Source organism: Amblyomma maculatum, chromosome 1 (assembly GCF_055883805.1).
Source record: "Amblyomma maculatum isolate TAMU_Amacu chromosome 1, ASM5588380v1, whole genome shotgun sequence".
Lineage (NCBI taxonomy): Eukaryota > Metazoa > Arthropoda > Arachnida > Ixodida > Ixodidae > Amblyomma > Amblyomma maculatum.
In genome coordinates, this window is record NC_139344.1 from 453,171,833 (window position 1) to 453,193,022 (window position 21,190).

General features: G+C 45.0%; 1 pseudogene; it reads left to right on the plus strand.

Annotated features, from left to right (window-relative positions):
- Positions 1-2,378: 2,378 nt before the first annotated feature.
- Positions 2,379-13,571, plus strand: LOC146209672 (uncharacterized; annotated as a pseudogene).
- The last annotated feature ends 7,619 nt before the right edge of the window (positions 13,572-21,190 follow it).

Consider the following 21,190-nt stretch of genomic DNA (forward strand, 5'->3'; position numbering starts at 1 on the left):
CGAGCGGATACTCGGGAGAACGTCTGCTAGCTGTGTCCCACATATATAGAACCAGCCACGTTTGAAATGAGAGAAAAGGAGTTCCGGCAGAGGAGGAGGGCAGAGGGCATGTCCCTGCATTTAGTTCACTTAGAAATGTTATTGCATCTCCAAGTGGGAGAGGGGGGGGGGGGGGGGGGCACGATACTTTACTGAATACACCGCAGGCGTAGCAATTTTGCTACCAATGCGGGAAACAGCAACAGTATTCTGGGCGATAAAGCAGTTGCGTTGTTTGTCCAGCCTCAGAAGCCAGCAAATAACGTTCGGGAGGCTACGTTATGAACTTTACACCTGCAAACGAGTTTCTACTGACATATAACGACTGCATGGCAACTGCTGTAGGCTCTTTATCAATTCAAGCGTGCTTTTAATGGTAGCATGGAAGGAAGGTACTGTTTCAAAAGCAGCATCTCTGAAAAGATAGAAACTTCGCCCTTTATTGCAACAATTTTCTGTAAACAATGCACACATTCTTTCCTATACATTTAATATCTACAGCTCGGAGTTCAAAATCTGATCCATAAGCGTTTAGGGCTAAGCCTAACTTTTGGGGCCCAAGGGATTAACACGGCGAAAAATTAATAAAGTTCTTTATGGGGCTCTGTAAGAGTAGCGTTAAAAAAGATATCCGGCGGTTACAGTACTCCGTAATGCAAAATTTAAACGCAGCGCTTCGTGCTTTGTGAGTAGCTTAGGTATGCAAAGTAGCAGTGGACGCTTTATTTTCCACACTTACTCATTCTTCACATTACATTCATTTTCCAGTCTTTGATATATCGTACTCGTTGCACCAACGGCTGGGTCTGAAAAAGTAGATCTATACGAATGTTTTACGAGGTTGTCGCGACAATGAGAGGTATAAGTCACATCAATTTCTTCTTTGTCTCTATACCTAGACTGCATTAACCAAGTAGTAAAAGTGCTGTAGACGTATGCGTGGTTAATACATGCATGTGAAACACTATGACATCTTTGCTAAACACGGCAGGCGAGACGTAGACAACCAGTACCAGCTTGCCGGTCTTCAACTTTCCAGCACACAGACAACCAACTTCATCGCATGTATTATACGGTTCTATACGTTGTACTCCAAACAGACATTTACACAGGTAGACGGCGACTACTGCGGATATGTTTAGTCTCAGCGAACGCCGCTATACTGGTAGTCTACTATTTCAAAGGTAGCATAGGATGCTGAAGGACCCATTAATGCGATAGCTTTTGGGGGTGCCTTAGAATCCATATATGCTGTAGTTTGCCAAACTGGCCGAGACGTTAATGTTCTGTATGACTTGAAAGCCTGGAAAGGGCCAAGCAAAATATTGGGGCCAGGTTTGCCTTTGCAAATGTAAATACTGAGCCACCCGGGGCCTCTATTCTGGGTACACTGAAGCTTAATTCACTGTTACGTGCAGAACGTAATAGCGTTAAGCGGTCACCCAATATCCATGCGCTGCTAATTTCACCAAACTGTTTGAGACGTCTGTGTTCCGAATGAACATGGCGAGTTGCGGGAGGCCGAGCAAAACATTCGCCCCATGCGCATCATAGCCATCATCAGCCAGACTATACAAACTGCAGGGCGTAGGCCTCTCTAATGTTTATCCACTTAACCCAACTCTCCTAGCCACACCCACTTGAGCCCTGCGAATGTCTGAATCTCATCCTCCCACTTAATTTTCTGCCGTCCCCTGCTACGCTTTACTTCCCTTAGAATACAGGCTGTGTGTCCAGGTAAAGCAGTGCCAACTCTACCAGCTGTGTGTGCGCGTGTAATGACATTCTTGTGGAAATTAAGAAGAAATGGACATTGGCAGGGCATTTAGATGCAAGGGTGGATAACCAATAGCCCTTCAGAGTAACAAATTTGATTCCAAGGAAAGGAAAGATTAGTACGGCGTGGCAGAAAGTTAAGTGTGTGGGTGATATTCTTAGAGGACAGGTGGATGCAGTTAGCGCAGGACTGGCCTAATATGAGCAGTATGGGAGAAGCCCTCGCCTTGCGGTGGGTATAGTCCGGTTGATAATGATGCTGATGATTGTGATTGTGGTGGTGTGCGATAGGGTAACCCCGTAGCATGGTGTAAAATAGGGGAGGTGCCTGAACGTGCCGTTCTCCCTTAGGAAAGGGCGTGCGGAGTAGACGCTCGCGGTTCGCGCACGCCCCGACAGATGGCAGTTGCACGCTGCGGGCCATCATAGTGCGGGCCTGCTGGGCCTCCCACAGCTCTTTCTCACGTTTTTATTTTTTTTTTTTGCTGCCATGTGCAGCATCGTGTGTCTTTCATGTAGTCGTATCTACGATTCTTCAGCGAGCATGCCTTCATACAATCGGAAGAATGTGCTTTATACCGCGTTGTAGCACCGGCTACAAGTCATGCCAGAAAAAGTTTTCGCTATTTTCGGCGCCGAAAGACGAAGCCAACCTGAAACTGTGGAGACAGGCCATTCCGCGGAAGGATCGGGTTCTTTAACCGTCGGATCATGTCTGAGTGACATTTTGAGCCTCGTCCATAAGGGTCACGAAGAGTCGGACACGACTGAACTGAACTGATTGTCTCGAAAATCTGCACTGCTGAATATAACAGCAACGTACTGGCAAGTACTGCACATAGAGCATGTTTTGCTGAAAATGCCGTACCGTCGATTTTTCCAGATTGTCCAACGCACTTATCGAAGCTAACCAAACAGTGCAAAAGACCAGCGGCCAGGCAACTCGTCAACATTCCTAACAAAAGGCGCACACATTGCGCTCATGAAGCCGAGAGTCCTCAAGAGGCAAGCGATTTGAATGAAGGTGGCCGTGATCGTTTAGGGCGTTCATACTGTGAAATCTCCAATGATGTTCCCGTAAAGGTTGACGCCACGGAAGTCACACAGCCCCGGCCCCGGGAACAAGTTTTCAACGACTTGTTTGAGCTGTCAGCACTCTCGATTCTTCCGTCGATATCGTATTGCTATCACAGGCGAGACACGGACGGCGTCCGCAACCTAGCTTTGACGGATATGCAGTAGAGCACAAGCCCAAAGTTGCATGGAGTGACGACAAGCGCTATTACTGCTGGATAAAAAAGTCACTTGGCTCCCGCAAAGATTGTTGACATTGACTAGAGAATGCAGGTGTCTGTGGTTGTAAAGGGAAGGCGCTTATCCACTCTGGACTTTCACATCAGGGACGACATTGCTTCAATTGAAGTCAAGATGTTTCTGCAAAGCCTGCATGAAGTGCCCATCTGCGGCAGAGGACCAAATACTAGTGTTTATCCATTGGCCCATCCAGAAAGTACATCTGTCGATGCTTGCAACCGGTGGTGACACAAAAAGTGCCCCTTTCTTGTTCCTGTAAACAACAGCACTTGCAAATGGGGCTCATGTCTTTCTGACGTGCTTCGTACTAGTCAGGAGAGGGTGACTGACACAAAAAATGGAACCAAACCGATCAAGCGTTTTCGCTTCACATCTGTATCAAATCAGGACGGCATGCTTGCTTTCCGTAAGTAAGAAATGCACTGCAAAGGTTGAAGGAACGCTTATAGAAACGTGTGAAGATTCTGAGTGGATAACTGAAGCAGGCCCAAGCAGAGATGCAAAGCATGTCTACTGAAGTGCTGAACGAAAAACTGGAGGCCCTAAAGCTTCCTGCTGCTCAGTTGGAATTAATTAGTTTGAGTTTGACAGGGCACGGCAGCGCAGTGGAAATGCGGACGTCTAATACTTTCGTCTTTCTTGTGCAGTTAGTCATCAGTACCCTTTTGATACCATCTTAGTTGGAAGTCTACGGAAACTCGACGCAAGCAAGTCCAACGCATCTGGGAGCCCACCAACACGTGCCGTTCACGCCGCATATCATCGTGCGCGGATGCTTCCAACATGGTCGCCCGGCATCAGAAACACTGTGCGCCGACGCGAGGACCAGCGCCGCCTTTGAGACAGCACGGAAAACCTGGAATATAAAAGCCGGCCGAGCCACCCCAGCAGCCACAGGGCACGGTAGCGCAGTGGAAATGCGTACGTCTAATCCTTTCGTATGTCTTGTGCAGGTGAGGAAACGATATGGTTTATGCGTACATTCCAATGATCCATATCTGCTTGTGCTGCCGTGCCCACGGCTGATCTGCCCGCTTTTTTGTGACATTGCAGCCTTTGTAAAAAATTTACTACTGTTAGCAGGAGATGTGGAAAGAAATCCTGGTCCCGGCATGACACAAATTTGCAGACAGCTTGCACAGATCGCCGACGATTTGAAAGATATTAAAGAACAGCGCCTAGCCTCCATCGATGCCAAATTAGAAAACCTTGCCATCCTAGACAACAAAATTTCAAATTGTACACATCAGGTAGTAGACCTGCAGAGGTCAGTCCTGTCTCTTGAAGCGCGCATTGATGACCTGGAAAACCGATCAAGAAGGTCAAATTTAGTAGTGTATGGAGTTCCAGAGGACGACAAGGAAGGCAATGAAACGTTAGAACACATAATAAAAGAAGAAATCATTCAGAAAATTATCAAGGTTGCTCCCGTCGAAATTGAAAGAATACATAGAATTGGAAGGCCATCAAGTGGAAAAATACGACCAGTAATTCTAAAATTCTTGGACTTTCGAGACAAAACCAAAGTACTAAAAAACTGCTTCAAACTTAAAGGATGAAACTTTTCCATAAGCGAGGATTTTTCATCTCGAGTGCGCGACATTATAAAAAAATTATGGGAGTGCGCAAAACCTACAAAGGATGCGTGCGAAAAGGTTTTCCTTGTCTACGACAAAGTAGGTATAGGCGGAAAGCTATACAAGTGGGATAATGAAGTGAACGATATAGTACTAATAGATCAAGTTTTAGATGATTCTGAAGGTGAAATAAACGAGCAAAATGTAGAGCGAACACTACGTCCCCGCCGTCAACAGAAGGGTCCGAAATAACTTTCATCAATGTAAATGCCCGCAGCCTATTAAACAAGTTAGAGGGATTCGAATCTTTACTTCTTAGCCTGGAACCTGATTTTGTAGCTATAACAGAGACGTGGCTTACAAGTGACATCAAAGATATTGAGATAACTCCCCCAAATTACAATGTTGTTAGAAGGGATAGGATGACACGTGGTGGAGGGGTGGCAATCTTGATAAAAAAAGAATTTACATTCACGGTTCTTCCCGACATTCAAGGCGCCGAAGCAGTTTTGGCTCTCGAGCTATCGTTGTAGGTAGCGTCTATCGCAGCCCCTCATCTGACTGCGATGTCATGAAAAATCTCCTAAATTACATGCAAAAACAGATTCAGGGAAACAGATTAATCCTGCTTGGTGATTTCAACCTCCCGGATATAAATTGGCAGACCATGCAATATCAAAGTGCTTGTTCGGAAATTATCCTCGACGCAATGCTGCACTTCAATCTACGACAAATCGTGCAAGAGCCGACACGTGTACATGGATGTACTTCAAATGTTCTGGACCTTGTCTTTCTTAGTGAACACTTTCCACCTGAAACATCCAAAGTAGAGATAATTACCGGCATATCGGACCATAAGATAGCATTTTGTCCTGTCGCGACTCATTACAAAACATTTCACGCTAAACCGAAAGCTACATTTTACAACTTCAGCAGGGCTGACGATAACAGCATTTTAGACTACCTTGCCTTCGCTTTTACACCGTTCGAAAACCTATCAAGGGACATCCGCACAGATATTGAGACAGTGTGGCACGCGTTCAGAGATATCGTATCATTCTGTCTCCGGAACTATGTACCGATAAAAACAAAAGTGCCTAAAACACACAACCCGTGGATTACACGAGATGTCATCCACGCTAAACGCAGGGTAAAACGTCTCCGAAAAACATTGAAACTGCATCTTACGACAGAAAATAGAACCAGGCTTAGAATCACTATCCGCCACATGAAGTTAAAAATAAAATCTGCCAAAAAGAGTTATTTTATTCACACCCTTCCCAATTTCCTAAAAAGTTCTCCTAAAACGTTTTGGGAATACCTCAACCCTAAAGAAAATCAAGTAAACTTTGCCGCCGATGAAGAAAGCCAAACTAGAGCAAACAAGCTGAACAGCTACTTCCAATCTGTTTTCACGAGAGATAATGGCAGCTGCCCACATCTAAACCAGTGCAGTTTGACAAATCGCTTAAAACCACTATCAGTAACCGAATCGGGAGTACTAAACCTTCTACTAGACCTTGATGTTAAGAAAGGGATTGGGCCCGATAACTTACCGAATGTTTTTCTCCAACGGTACTCACAATGGGTAGCGAAATACTTATGTGTATTGTACGACAAATCACTCACAACTGGTAAATTACCAAGGGAATGGAAAACCGCAAAGGTCATTCCTATTCACAAATCCGGTAGCAAAGATGATATTTCTAACTTTCGACCAATATCGCTAATTTGTACCGCCTGCAAACGTTTAGAACACATAATGCTAAAACACTTAAACACACATCTTGAGCAGGAACATCTGTTATCACCCTTTCAGCATGGTTTCCACAAGGGGCTCTCAACCGTCACCCAACTACGGGAGCTAATACACGACATTTCCCTTAGCATTGATAACCAAAAACCAATCGACCTCATTTTTTTAGATATCTCCAAAGCTTTCGATCGCGTTTCTCATGTAAAACTTATCAAGAAATTAGCATCCATATTCGGTGATAACCCTGTCATAGATTGGATCCACGACTATCTAACAGATCGTCACCAGTTCGTACAAATAAATAACAAGAACTCACAAATAGAACCTGTTACCTCTGGAGTACCGCAAGGTTGCGTACTGGCGCCAATATTATTTTTACTCTTTATAAATGACCTTCCTAAAAATATTCTCGTAAATATCAGGTTTTTTGCAGACGACTGCATCCTTTATCGTGAAATTAATTCCTCTGAAGATCATATAGCTCTAAACAACGCACTGGAAACAGTGTCACAGTGGTGTACAGAGTGGCAGATGGTGCTAAATGTTAATAAATGTGTATTCCTGCCGATAACAAGAAAAAAAGAGTGCCTGCATTTTCCGTACAATATAAGCAATACTTTACTAACCCAAGTCAGCGAACACAAATATCTTGGCTTGATACTCACGCATAACCTAAGATGGGACTCGCACGTAAATACCGTAACAGCAGCTGCTACACGAAAGTTATTTTTTCTTAGACGTCGTTTCCGAGATGCACCACCCGAAACTAAAATGTTAGCTTACAATGCCTTTATAAGATCAACAGTGGAATATGCAAATATCGTATGGTTCCCGGCAACTAAACAAAGCATAAAAAAACTAGAAGGAATACAACGGAAGGCGAAAAGGTACATCTTTAACAAATATAAAATGACTGACTCGCCAACTCACCTACTTAAGAAAGCCGGCATGCTGAGTTTGGAACAACGCGCAGTACTAGCACGTCTGAAATTTCTGTATCAACTCGTGCATAACCACTTTCATATAGATACATCAAAGTACATCGTCATCGAAGATACAAGACTCACGCGCTATAAACACTCTTTGACTATAAATGAATTTTCTTGCCATTGTGACAGTTTCAAAAACTCATTTTTCCCCCTTGCAATTAGAGAGTGGAACACCTTGAAACCATCAATAACACAAAGTTCAACACTGGATGAATTTGTAAAGCTAGTGGAGGATCATTTACACACAAATTCATGAATGTTCATCCAAACAGTTTCCTTGTCAGCATACATTGATAACTTGCAAATTGTACTAATCCCTTATTGCTTTGTTATTTCCATTCAGTGTCCATTCATATACCTTTTTCTTTGTTTTCATGTGTCAATAGTTCACTGTACTTTTTACTGTACACTGATCATTGTCTTGCTTCGTTTATTTCTGACCGCAATCTTCCTTTCATTTTAAATGATTGTCCCTGCCTTTGAACATGTTCCAAATATTGTCTGACTTTTTGTATGCGTTTTGTGCCCTGCCTGTAACGATCCCGCCCGGGATTGACAGTATTCCTAAATAAAATAAAAAAATAAAATCAAGGATTGTGTATCTGCTGCTAGGTGCCGAAACAAAAAGAACAGATGGTACACGGAGCACTGTATTTTGATGTGCCTGCTTTTTGCATATTCGGAGTTCATCTGGTTATTCATTTCTGAGAGACAATAAGATCTTGCCACTGCCTTGTGTGACCATGGTACGAAAGTACCTTTCAATGGTTCGGATCAAATGCGGATTTGATTCTCGTTTCTTTGCGGCCTTCAAGAAGAAGATTGCCACAAAGTCTAGCTCTGAGCGCCATGGCATCTTAGTGTTTGATGAAATTCAAGTTAGAAAGGAGATGAGAGCGAACGCTAAGACAATGACGTATGCTGGCTGTGCGGACTTTGGGTTGGTGGGTTGGTGTTCATATTTCGTGCTTTTGGTGACTGCTGCTCTCAGCCGATTGCCGTCTTCGCAAGCAGAAGGCCTGCAAAAGGGACAGGGCTCGCACAGCTAGTACTGCAGGCTATTTTGTTGCTTGAGGATGCGGCAGTGTTCGTTGACGCCATTGTTTGTGATGGGGCAACAACAGAGCCATGTGGAAGCAGTTCTCTGTAAGTGGCTCACTAACATGTACAACACACTTATTTATTCACCCTTTGGACGATAAGCGCAGTGTTTTTGTTTTTTCTGATGCGCCACATCTGGTGAAATGTGTGAGGAACCGCCTGCTGAAACAGAAGGTGTTGTTAACTAAGGTGGGCCGCATAATGTGGGTGCATTATGGCAAGCTGTACGTTGAAGACAGCAAGCTTCCTGGCTACCTTAGGGGTTGTCCAAAACTGACGCTTGCTCATCTGTGCCCATCTAACACGGAAAAAAATGCGGGTTAAATTGGCTACGCAAGTATTCAGCAGGAGTGCTGCTAAAGGTCTGGAGTACTACTTGAGCAGAGGAGTGTCAGGTCTAGAAAACATGAAAGCCACTGTGGATTTTATCCTCAATCTGAATGACCTCTTCGATGCGCTCAACCGATGTCATCCGAAAGAGAGCAGAACCTAGGCGGTGGAGATCTGAGGGTGCTAGCGTCCTCTCTGCATTGGCTGAACCCATGGGAGAGGAAGGTTGCTTTGGCAGAATACCCCGCGAGTGCTTTCTGACAGAGTCAACTGCTGAGGGCTCGCGTGTGAATATCGTTTCCGCAATCAAACTGTCTAAATATCTACTTGGGGTCTGCGGTTTTAAATACGTGCTCACTGGGAAGTTTAATCAGGTTGTTCTTAAGAGGGTTTTTTGAATAATTCGCCAGGCAGGTGGTCAGAACGAGCATCTGTCGATGTCGACATTCCTTCAGCTCTAAAACACGGTGTCCATATTATAACACGATCTGTCGGGCTAGTTGGTAACGATCCATATGTATCAGCAGCGCGAACACAATCAGAGGAAAAGAAGAATAAGAAGGACAGAGCGCTGAACTTGCAACTTTATTAGAGGAAACTGAAACCCGCACTTATATGCACACCGAGAAAACACCCACCAGGGGGAATTATCACGGCGACGTGACCGTCAGGGCGCACGAGTGAACTGATAAAAACACACGTGTCCGGGACATCAAAAGATTACACGAGGAGCATCATGAAAAACACGCAGACAAACCTTTTCGTGAAATGACGCACTACGGGCATGTGTAAACAAGAATGGAAAAACAGGGTTGGGGGCGGGCAAAGACGGAAGGTAACAATGGAAAAAACCGAGAAGAGGGGCGCGTTTTATTAAAAACATGGGAAGGCGAAAAGCGGTAACAAAGGTTAGCAATACGAAGAAAGGCGCCAACAATTAACACGGCTAAAGGAAAAAAAGTGAGGGGTGTGCTTCTAAAATGTAGGTGAGATCAAATGCCGCCAGAGAGAAAGGTGAATTCTTTTTCAGATAGCGAGATAGATGGGGTGCTTACGCAGCCTTCCTTAAGACCTGAGATGTAGGCGGCTTCAACAATTTCGCGCGTCAGTTGATTCTTATGTTTCTTCAGGATGGTTGTCTTCTTGAAACTGGGGGTGCATTTCTTTTTGCTGTCACATCCCCGACAGTGGGCGGGTAAGTTTTTTAAAAGGGCCCCGGATAAATCGTTCTTATGCTCCATTAATCTCTCATTTAAACATCTCCCTGTTTGGCCTATGTAAGCCTTACCGCATGTTAAAGGAATTGAATAAACGACGCCCTCCTCGCAGGCCGCGAGAGGGTCGCGATGCCTGGTTGTACAGCCACTAATCTTTTTCTTATTATTGACTTTGTTACACAGGCTTGAGAGGCGCAGTGGGGCTGAAAAGACTACTTCGACGCCTGATTTTTTACCAATTTTTTTCAGATTGTGTGATATTTGATGCAGGTACGGCACAACAGCAACCCTTTTGTTCCGCGGTCGGGCCTCATTTGGAACGTCACATTCGTGCTTCATACCTTTCAGGATTATTTCTGCTACAGATGCAAGGAGAGATTGCGGGTAACCTGATTGCGTCAGCCTCAACACTTGGTTGGAAAAACTAGCCTGCAGCTTGTGTTCACAGGATTTTGTGAGTGCGTTTTTAAAGGTTGACTTTACTATGTTTCTTTTGACCAGTTTTGAATGTGCTGAGTCGTAGGGCAGAATGGGTTTTTTGGCTCTTGGTTCAAATGACCAGCACACGTGATTCTGTCCGAAAAAAACTTTTAACTCCAAAAACCTGATGGCGTTGTGTTCTGGGAATTCATGCGTAACTTCAAGAGGGGACATAGTCCTCGAAACAACTTGGAGAACTTCATCTGCTTTTGTTTGAAATGCTTCAGGGATGCATTCTAAGAGAACCAGGAAGTCGTCAACATAGCGGAAAATTTTGAGAACGCTTGAAGACTCGAGCTGGTCCTTCAAGGATCTGTCATGCATGGCCAAGAAAAGGTCACTCAAAATGGGGGCTATGCATGAACCTATACATATGCCTTGTTTCTGAATAAATCTGCAGCCGTCCCACTCAGTAACTGTCGATTTTAGGTAAGTGCACAATACTTCAATGAAGCCGTCCACAGTTGCACCACACTCATTTTGGAAGGCCACCACACCGTGTCTATCTATGGCATCACGAACACATTCTATGAGGTCAGCCTGCGGGATGGAATAAAACAGGTCTTTAATATCAATGGAGAAGCCATTGAACGTCTTTGTGCTGTTCTCATGCAGGAACCCGATTACTTCTGCGGTGTTTTTTACAAGGAAGGGGTCATCAACAGTGAGCCGCTTAAGGTTGCCTTGTAGAAACCTGGCAACTTCTTTTTGCCAGGTCAATCTTTCGGACACAATCACACGCAAAGGGCATCCAGCTTTATGCGTTTTTGCTGTAAAAAACATTTCCAGGCAGCCTGTCTTTTTTCCCTGTATTGAACGAGAAAGGTTCTCTAAATTCAAGCGTTGGCATAGCTTCTTTGCATTACTTCTTAGTTTTGTTTCAGACGTTCTGCATTTTACAAAATTTGTTTGGACTGCTTCCGCGGCCTTTGACATGAATACGCGTTTCGGTAGGACGGCAAACCCTCCTTCCTTGTCAGCGGTTAACAATGACAAATTCTTCTTAATCAGGTGTGAAACAGTCTTCTTAATTGGGAACCTATGCCTATCGGCGTTACAACGCGTGATCAGGTCCACTCCGTCCGCGGTACAACGATCCGCTTCCGCCGCTGGGGCGAGGCGAGAAACTTGCCTGACCATGGTCAACAGTTCCGGTGCTGTCCTCTTGGGCTCCACGGCGAACTTGGGTCCGTGACTAAGAAACCGCTGGACTTCTTCAGGGATGCTCTTGACACCTCCCACGAGGTGGACGGGGTTTCCAGTCCTTTCCTCGTGTAATCTTTTGATGTCCCGGACACGTGTGTTTTTATCAGTTCACTCGTGCGCCCTGACGGTCACGTCGCCGTGATAATTCCCCCTGGTGGGTGTTTTCTCGGTGTGCATATAAGTGCGGGTTTCAGTTTCCTCTAATAAAGTTGCAAGTTCAGCGCTCTGTCCTTCTTATTCTTCTTTTCCTCTGATTGTGTTCGCGCTGCTGATACATATGGATCGTTACCAACTAGCCCGACAGATCGTGTTATTCAAGTATGTTTCTTGTTCTACGGGCCCTTTCCTTTCTTCTTTAGCTGATCCCTGCCACGTAGTACGCCTCGCCGCGGAATCCTCCTGCCAGGCTAGAATCCTCGGCTTCTGCATTCGGCGCAAGGTACTTCCTCCTGACCTTCTGAGGTTGTTCGGCGGCTTCCACCCCACTGTCGGCCATGCTACCCGCCTTTGCAAAATCCTGCGCTCGGAATGGCAGCACCAGGCGAGCCTACACAGAGAACACCTGCGGCTGATGGTGTTCGCATCATCGCCGGTGTCAGCAGCAGCCAGAAAATGGCGTGAGGTTCAGTCACAAGTCAACCGGACGACAGAGTGCCTCTGGCAGCATGTGCTCCCGGGCTTGCGTGCACTTGTGCCCGCCAAGAAAGAAAAGACTGGAAACCCCGTCCACCTCGTGGGAGGTGTCAAGAGCATCCCTGAAGAAGTCCAGCGGTTTCTTAGTCACGGACCCAAGTTCGCCGTGGAGCCCAAGAGGACAGCACCGGAACTGTTGACCATGGTCAGGCAAGTTTCTCGCCTCGCCCCAGCGGCGGAAGCGGATCGTTGTACCGCGGACGGAGTGGACCTGATCACGCGTTGTAACGCCGATAGGCATAGGTTCCCAATTAAGAAGACTGTTTCACACCTGATTAAGAAGAATTTGTCATTGTTAACCGCTGACAAGGAAGGAGGGTTTGCCGTCCTACCGAAACGCGTATTCATGTCAAAGGCCGCGGAAGCAGTCCAAACAAATTTTGTAAAATGCAGAACGTCTGAAACAAAACTAAGAAGTAATGCAAAGAAGCTATGCCAACGCTTGAATTTAGAGAACCTTTCTCGTTCAATACAAGGAAAAAAGACAGGCTGCCTGGAAATGTTTTTTACAGCAAAAACGCATAAAGCTGGATGCCCTTTGCGTGTGATTGTGTCCGAAAGATTGACCTGGCAAAAAGAAGTTGCCAGGTTTCTACAAGGCAACCTTAAGCGGCTCACTGTTGATGACCCCTTCCTTGTAAAAAACACCGCAGAAGTAATCGGGTTCCTGCATGAGAACAGCACAAAGACGTTCAATGGCTTCTCCATTGATATTAAAGACCTGTTTTATTCCATCCCGCAGGCTGACCTCATAGAATGTGTTCGTGATGCCATAGATAGACACGGTGTGGTGGCCTTCCAAAATGAGTGTGGTGCAACTGTGGACGGCTTCATTGAAGTATTGTGCACTTACCTAAAATCGACAGTTACTGAGTGGGACGGCTGCAGATTTATTCAGAAACAAGGCATATGTATAGGTTCATGCATAGCCCCCATTTTGAGTGACCTTTTCTTGGCCATGCATGACAGATCCTTGAAGGACCAGCTCGAGTCTTCAAGCGTTCTCAAAATTTTCCGCTATGTTGACGACTTCCTGGTTCTCTTAGATTGCATCCCTGAAGCATTTCAAACAAAAGCAGATGAAGTTCTCTAAGTTGTTTCGAGGACTATGTCCCCTCTTGAAGTTACGCATGAATTCCCAGAACACAACGCCATCAGGTTTTTGGAGTTAAAAGTTTTTTTCGGACAGAATCACGTGTGCTGGTCATTTGAACCAAGAGCCAAAAAACCCATTCTGCCCTACGACTCAGCACATTCAAAACTGGTCAAAAGAAACATAGTAAAGTCAACCTTTAAAAACGCACTCACAAAATCCTGTGAACACAAGCTGCAGGCTAGTTTTTCCAACCAAGTGTTGAGGCTGACGCAATCAGGTTACCCGCAATCTCTCCTTGCATCTGTAGCAGAAATAATCCTGAAAGGTATGAAGCACGAATGTGACGTTCCAAATGAGGCCCGACCGCGGAACAAAAGGGTTGCTGTTGTGCCGTACCTGCATCAAATATCACACAATCTGAAAAAAATTGGTAAAAAATCAGGCGTCGAAGTAGTCTTTTCAGCCCCACTGCGCCTCTCAAGCCTGTGTAACAAAGTCAATAATAAGAAAAAGATTAGTGGCTGTACAACCAGGCATCGCGACCCTCTCGCGGCCTGCGAGGAGGGCGCCGTTTATTCAATTCCTTTAACATGCGGTAAGGCTTACATAGGCCAAACAGGGAGATGTTTAAATGAGAGATTAATGGAGCATAAGAACGATTTATCCGGGGCCCTTTTAAAAAACTTACCCGCCCACTGTCGGGGATGTGACAGCAAAAAGAAATGCACCCCCAGTTTCAAGAAGACAACCATCCTGAAGAAACATAAGAATCAACTGACGCGCGAAATTGTTGAAGCCGCCTACATCTCAGGTCTTAAGGAAGGCTGCGTAAGCACCCCATCTATCTCGCTATCTGAAAAAGAATTCACCTTTCTCTCTGGCGGCATTTGATCTCACCTACATTTTAGAAGCACACCCCTCACTTTTTTTCCTTTAGCCGTGTTAATTGTTGGCGCCTTTCTTCGTATTGCTAACCTTTGTTACCGCTTTTCGCCTTCCCATGTTTTTAATAAAACGCGCCCCTCTTCTCGGTTTTTTCCATTGTTACCTTCCGTCTTTGCCCGCCCCCAACCCTGTTTTTCCATTCTTGTTTACACATGCCCGTAGTGCGTCATTTCACGAAAAGGTTTGTCTGCGTGTTTTTCATGATGCTCCTCGTGTAATCTTTTGATGTCCCGGACACGTGTGTTTTTATCAGTTCACTCGTGCGCCCTGACGGTCACGTCGCCGTGATAATTCCCCCTGGTGGGTGTTTTCTCGGTGTGCATATAAGTGCGGGTTTCAGTTTCCTCTAATAAAGTTGCAAATTCAGCGCTCTGTCCTTCTTATTCTTCTTTTCCTCTGATTGTGTTCGCGCTGCTGATACATATGGTCCATATTAGCCTGATCAAGCCACTCAAACTTGGTAACTGCCAGATCCAGAATGTAAATGAGTCAGAATTTCTTACGCTGTCCGATTTTACATCAGCATTTCAAGATGATTCGGACCAGGAAAGTAAACTTCAGAAGCTGAAACGGAACCCTGATGGCCTTGTTAACGCAGAAGTAGGATAAGAGGATGTGTTTGATCATGTTTACCGGTCTGCAAAAGTGGAAGAGTGTATTATATACTATACTACTGGGTTTTTGTGCCGAAAATTTCTGAGGAACACGACATGCTCAGAATGCGAGAAGGGGCTTGTCGCTCTCAGAAAAACCTGAATCAGCCTTTGTAATCTGCAAAACCCGTGAAAAACTGCTGCATCCGACTACCAATATATTTAATCTCGTTTCTGCCACAGAAACTTTCAGAAACATTTTGAAAGCAAGTACGCTTACGAGCAAACTCTGGATGAGGTCTTGGACGCTGTTCATTTCACGTTCCCCTGCACCACTCATAAGATTGACATAACTGCACAGATCTTGCACTGCTATATCTCAATGAGAATGCATAAATGCTGCAAGCAAAAAACACATGAAAGAGCAAACAAAACAAGAGAACTGAGGAAGCAATCTAAACCGGTCTAGTGAAAGCAATTTTTGCAGCGATGACTCATTGTGCCGCCAGAGATAAGCACTATTTCAAATGCAAGTATATGCTATGTATTTTGCGGGGAGAGCAGGTGTGCAGTATTTATTGACATTTGGGTACCTTTTATATTTCATAGCGCATTAGGAGATGAATTGGGCGATTGCATCCAAACACTGAGAATGGAAAATACAGCGAGAGACCTTTCTGATCTGTTGGATTTTTCTATGTGGCTTATGATACATTTTACTAAAGTTGTTCATGTTTTGCCACAGTTCTGCACATATTTCTCATGCCTGTTTCATCCCTCTGGTTTTATTTCCCCATCCTTTGGACTACTCTTAATTTTGCCATTTATCTGAGCCCACTATTGTGTGTATCAAATAAAAGTTGTGTTCTTTTGTTTCAACTTCTTCTGAAATTGCATAGTAACAGCAAGAACAAGGAACTGTATTGCCCTGATTCTTTATCTGAAAAAAAAAAAAGCAAGCCGGGAAAGTGCATACCAACGGTATCTCGCTGCAGTAAATGATAATGCCAAGTTGATTTGTTTCTGAGTTTTCTACTAACCTGCAATACGTCTTGGAGACATTAGCAACCGCGACGCTAACGTAGTTGCTGTGCAGGAATCCTTAACCTCGCATTGCTATACGAGCACGGCACATTGCCACTCATCGTGCCTTGCCTTATAGCCACTTACCTTTCCCAAAAACACAGAATTGTTGAAATATGTTCCGTTCCTAATATAGCATTGTTGCGTTTTTGCCTATCTACGCAAATGAAGTTCAGTAAGCAGCCCAGTCCGATGGAAAATGTGCATTTTTTCAAACACTTGCACATGCGCCGCTCCTTCGTCTCTTAGCTTGCAGCCCGCAGCCATGGCCCGCAGTATGCCAGCGCCATCTACCAAGTAAACCGAGAACACCGTTACGCAGACACCGACGACGACGCCACTTCAGCCAGCAATGGGCTCCTCAGGGCTACGCCCTCAAACGGGTTACCATCGCACAGTATAGCTTAAATGACATAAGCTCAGGCAGCTGGTTGAGGGCGTACATCATGAAATCGTACACACTATCTGATATCACTCTGATATCCTTTGATCTCGTAAATGATCTAAAGGTAAAATTTTCAGCTGTAAAAACAGTGTCTTGTGTGTTTAGGAGAACTTAAGAATAAGTTACTATTGTACTGCGGGTTTCAGCTGTAATATTCTAATAGCATAATACAGGTTTTTTTATGCATATACATCTCCATGTTTTGGCACAATAAAGTGAATGGCTGGGAAGTAAATCGAAATAAGTTACGCGCATCATATAGACTTCCATGCAGTTCCGCCCTTACTACAAATCTTCGTACCCAGTTCAACCATCTTGCAAACAGCACTCATCTGTCCCTTACAATTCACATGTATAAACAATAGCCCACAGTTTTTATTTTAATTTGTGCTAGAAGATTGTGACTAGTAACTAACTGAACTCTGTGCGTAAAAGCTTTATCTAGTTGGCATACTTAATTTTCCAGTATTGACGGTAATCATGTACGCCAGAAACCACCTAGCATTTTTTTTTCGAGCTAGATATTCCCTTTTGCTTCCAGAATTCTCTCTGTGTTTTTGCTGTTACTACAACGCAAGTATCATCAGCCTACAAAATAGCCTCTCCGGAGTTTGGATTCATGGGCAGGTAATTCAATAACATAATGAAAATAATAGAGAGCCCAATACAGGTCTCAGAGGAACGGTTTGTCATTAATGGCTTTTTCAACAACGCAATAACTTACGAATCGTGAATACCTTCTTCAGCAAAAATAAAAAATAAATAAAGAATAAACATAAAGCGGAACTGGACGTGGACGTGGAAAGACCCCTACAGGGAGAGTAACATAAAATAAAAATAAAACGTGCGAGGAAGAGGCAACAGAATAGATTACTAAGGAAAAAGTCCAAATAATTTGTGGTGAGAGAAAAGACACGCGAATTCAGGATCTCCCTATAAAACAGACGTCCACCTTTACCCAGCGCAAACTACCTGGGTATAGAAGCAATAAATGACAATTTTGGAGAAATCAGAACTGAGCGAGCAGTAGAAGTGAGTGGTAGAGTAAATAGATAGGACACCAGCAAATTATTTTAGAAAAGCTAAGAAAGCATCTGGAAGCGCTTACAAACAAGGACTTTTCCGAATACAACTACCTTTTGCCAGTGATGCCCTGAACAGTTCTCAGATAGAAGCAAATATGTCAGGATAGGACAGATCTGGTGCTTATGATGTGGATATGTCAAAAAATATAAAATATAGTTCAAGAGAAAGAACAAAAAAAATTTAGAAAACTCTGCTGTTGAGCTCACATACTGAAGCTAAGCTAGTCCTGATCAGACTGACTGAACACTCCACTCGGATCCAAGGACTCAAGGCAGCCGTATAGGCGGATAGGTTGATGCCTATCCTGTATCTGCTGAAAGTTTTACCACCCCTAGACGAAAGATATTTTTAAAAAAAAGACCAATTACGAATGCGGTTCGGTTTGGTTTGGTTTGGTTTGGTTTCTGGGGTTTAACATCAAAAAGGAACTCAGGCTATATATGAGAGATAGCGGAGTGGAGGGTGCCGGAGATTTAGACCACAATTCTTGTGCACTGACATCCCACAGGACACGGCCGTCTTGCTTTTTGCCTCCATCGAAATATGGCCTCCGCGACCGGGATTCGATCCCGCATCCTTGTGAACAGTAATCGAGCCACCCTAAGACTTCACCACCACGGCGGGGTGCCAAGAATGAAAGCGTCCAACCAAGCAGAGAGGATGGATATGGCAGAGATATCAAACCTAATCAATATAATGAACACTGCAGAATCTGCGTTGGAGTAATGCGAAAGCACGGATGCTACTGTTAGTTGCTTCTGGTTGCTTTAAGTTGCCTAATTCACTTCTTGTTTGCCCATTTTAGACTATGTTACTTTCAAATCGTGCGCCAATCCCTTCCTATGCCATTTTTCGACTTCATTTTCAGTTGCGTGACATCACATTATCTACCTCACATTAATTCACTTCTTCTTTACCAATTTTAGTCTTTGGTACTTTATAATTGCGCGCCAATCCCTTCCTATGCCCTTTATTCGGCTCTACATCCGGTTGCGTGACGTCACATCCTTGACGTCATATCCACTATAGCACCCGTTTCTCTGTTTCTGCTTTCACTCCCACCTTCCTCCCTTCCCTTACGGCGCGGTTCAGGTGTCCACAGAAGAAGTATGGCAGACACGGCGCCTTTGCTTTCCTGTGAACCAGTTATTTTAAATAATTACCTACATAACTTATTGGCCTATTTAATAAGTACTCTCTTCTGGGCGAGTTGGTTCATATTAGCAAAAGGTAAACGACTTGCGCAAAAAGTAGATGAAGAAAGAGACGTGACAACAAGACAGAGCGCAAACTTCCAACTGGTTTTATTTAGGAAACGGTACCTACTTATATAGACAAGTGAAATCATATCATATCGATCAAGAGTAAACACGTGAGCACACAACCAGCGAAGATCATCTACCAAGCAGGGCAAAAATGACTTAAATCTCATCAGATTATCACTGAGGCCAAAAAAATGTTTGCTGTGTAAAAGGCTGAATGATGTATGCAAGGTATACCAGCAAACGCAGACAGATACACACACATGCAAGACTGCGCGCGCGCAAACAACACACACACACACGCACATACAGAGATACACACATAAACACACAAACAGACAAGCACGCGTAAAATCGTAACAACACATTTCTATGGCTAAGCCAAGTCAGACCTAATCCACAGTGTAACAGCAAGTCTACTGCATAAAGCACAAAGGAATGACAGTAAGAAAGGCTCGACTGTGCCTTGGCCAAGACAGCTAGGCTGTAAAAACTCATGGTATCTGCTTAAACATCTCCTTGATCCGACCCACACTAAGGCCACATCCCACAAGAACCTCGCCCGAGTAATACACGCTTTTCAGGGCACAAATGAGGAACTGCTCGACACTCTGACAGACAAGTACATTAACACCTCGACCGACATCCCCATCCCCGCGGCATACACGGGACTTCCAAACACCAACATGGACAGGGACATCACAACAGCCGAAGTTCATGCAGCCCTCAATCACATCAAGACCACCGCCGCCGCAGGTAATGATCATATAACTAACAAAATGCTCCGTAACCTCGATGACCAGTCCATCGAAGCACTCACGGAACTTTTCAACACCCATTGGCATGATGGTCGCCTTCCGGATACCTGGAAGCATGCCAAAGTGATCTTTATACCTAAACCGGGCAAAAAACTTGAGCTGGGCAATCTCCGACCTATTTCCCTTACATCTTGTCTCAGTAAGGTGATGGAACACGTTATCCTTAACAGGCTTAAAAACCACGCAGACAAAGAAGATCTCCTTCCGCCCACTATGATTGGGTTCAGAGCCGGACTCTCCACTCAAGACATCATGTGGCAAATACAACATGACATACTCGACCCAGGTCCCATCCGGGACACACGAACGATTCTCGGCCTCGATATTAGCAAGGCGTTTGACAACGTATCACACGCCTCCATTTTGACAAATCTCGCTCAGATGAATGCAGGCACCCGTACCTACAATTACATCGCGAACTTCCTACACAACCGCACCGCAGAACTCCACATTGGCGAACTCATCAGTGACAAGATTACCCTGGGCACCAGAGGAACCCCACAAGGTGCAGTCCTCTCCCCTTTCCTCTTTAATGTCACCATGAGGGGCCTTCCCCCAATTTTAAACGCCATACCTCACGTAAAACACTCCCTATACGCCGACGATATCACCCTCTGGACCAACTCTGGTTCAGACGGGGACATCCAGAGTTCCCTCCAGACAGCCATTGACACTGTCCACACCTATGTACAGGCGAACGGCCTCACATGCTCCCCAACAAAATCGGAGCTGCTTGTCATCCGCGACAGGAGAGTGCGCAGACCGGCTCCCGCAGCGCTTGAGCTCATCACGCTCCACATCGACATACACCCTATACCTTCCGTTCAGACCATTCGTGTCCTGGGCATGCTAATACAGAACAATACACAGAACTCCGAAGCAATACAACGCCTCCGCACCACAGCTCACCAAATAATCGGCCTTATTCGCCGCATCTCCACACGTCGTAGAGGCATGATGGAGGATGACCTCTGCCGGCTAACACAGGCATTCCTCGTTAGCAGGATAGTATACTCCTATCCCTACTATCACCTTCGCCGAAAAGATGAGGAGGCACTTAACAGCATCATCCGCTCGGTGTACAAAGCTGCCCTAGGGTTGCCACAATATGCTAGCACACGACACCTCCTCCAACTGGGGATTTACAACACTCTTTCCGAACTTATAGAGGCACACAAGACAGCCCAAATTCATCGCCTCTCCAGGACAAATCACGGCCGTCTCATCCTTGACCGGCTAAACGTCAACCCAATAGGCGATCCCCATCCCACAGCCCCCCTCCCGACATGTGTACACAGCCGCCTCGTTGTCAAACCACTACCAAAAAACATGCTCCCTGGCCGACACGACGCGCGCCGTCAACACAAAGCCAGGGCACTCGATG